This window comes from Penaeus monodon, chromosome 27 (genome assembly GCF_015228065.2).
Source record: "Penaeus monodon isolate SGIC_2016 chromosome 27, NSTDA_Pmon_1, whole genome shotgun sequence".
Classification (NCBI taxonomy): domain Eukaryota; kingdom Metazoa; phylum Arthropoda; class Malacostraca; order Decapoda; family Penaeidae; genus Penaeus; species Penaeus monodon.
The window spans coordinates 15,993,565-15,994,902 of record NC_051412.1 but is presented as its reverse complement, the minus strand read 5'-3'; the positions used below and the strand labels follow the sequence as shown (position 1 = coordinate 15,994,902).

The 1,338-nt window shown below is 37.6% G+C and overlaps 1 protein-coding gene across 2 annotated transcripts in view; it reads right to left on the bottom strand.

Annotated features, from left to right (window-relative positions):
- LOC119590622 (synaptotagmin-14-like) overlaps positions 1 to 1,338 on the bottom strand; it is an 82,700-nt gene that overhangs the window by 4,856 nt on the left and 76,506 nt on the right. The gene's annotated exons all lie outside the window — the stretch shown is intronic.

Sequence of the window (1,338 nt, the reverse complement as noted above, 5' to 3'; positions counted from 1 at the left end):
GAATTTTATATATACACATCTTCCCTTTTCTTGCAATGTCTCCCGCAAAAGACCTTTTTCTTGACACACTGACTTCACTAAGGATCGGCCTTTTGAGGGCTTCCTTCAGCCGGGCTTTCCAGTTTCTTCGTTTACTTGATACTTGGACTTATTCTGACTGCCTTATTCAGATGATTTGGTTAGAATTGTCCTTTTTTATTACTGTTTTTGGTCAATGTTTCTTTTTCTTATATCTACTAAGGTCCTTGGTACATCCATTCATCGTTTTATGATTTTATTGATAATTTTTTTTTACTGAATGAGTAATAACTGTGAGAATCTGCATATAAATACTGTATTACATATATCATAATTGATTGCAGTATATGAAGAAAAGTGGAAAATACCCACGCTGGCAAATGTGTGTATTCGGTCAGAAGGAGGGGGAGTGGAGGGGGGGGTATCTAAGAACGACAGGCGACTGACTTCTATGCTATTGAACACGAGGACTAGATTCTATCATCAAAACACGGGGCTATCTTAAAGATGTGACTAAAATAACTTGGTTTTGGGGGGATCAGTGAACCTCATGATAGGCCCCGCTCGGCGAATATCCCTGGGTAAGACGCGCCAAAGACCAGGCGGCATAACACTCTCCACGTCGTTGCTGGAAGACATGTAGGTCCATCTCGTCAGGGATCATGTGTTTAAGAGTTGTTATATATGTTGTGCATTATGCCATGGGTATAAACTACATGAATTACTTAATAAAGAAGTGTTTTTTTATTAAATAAAAAAGGGACATGCCTGCAAATGATATTAAATTTTATATAGTGTGCAGAAGACCCAATACGATTGGGAGGGAAAAGAAAAGTTTTGAGTTTTGTTCTCAGGGAAGAAGCCAGGGATTATGAATATAAAACGAACCTTAACATGCAATTCAGTCAACTCGTTAGACAGTGATTTTGAAGAGTGAAGGAACTTTATACCCATTTCAAAATAATCAACATATTTTTTTTATATATAACCAAAACATAGGTATAGTTAAGAATATCTACTAAGAAGAAATAACTAGTCCTGATACACCATATGCGCAGATGCAAATGAAAGCAAAGCAGAGGTAAGAAATCAGCCAAAAAAGCTGCCCTTAGCAACATGTGTGCAACAGATCATACTAGAAAAACATAATGGAAAGGATCCGTAAATATCAAGGCAACGAAAAGCTGTCTGGTAGAATGAAAGGCTGCTGTGCTTCTTACTGTGATACTGTGACTGAACCAAAGTATATTGTTGATGTGTTACCGATTTTCCTAAATGCAAGGGCTTTGCATGAACTCTCCTGTCAATTTCGTTGGCATT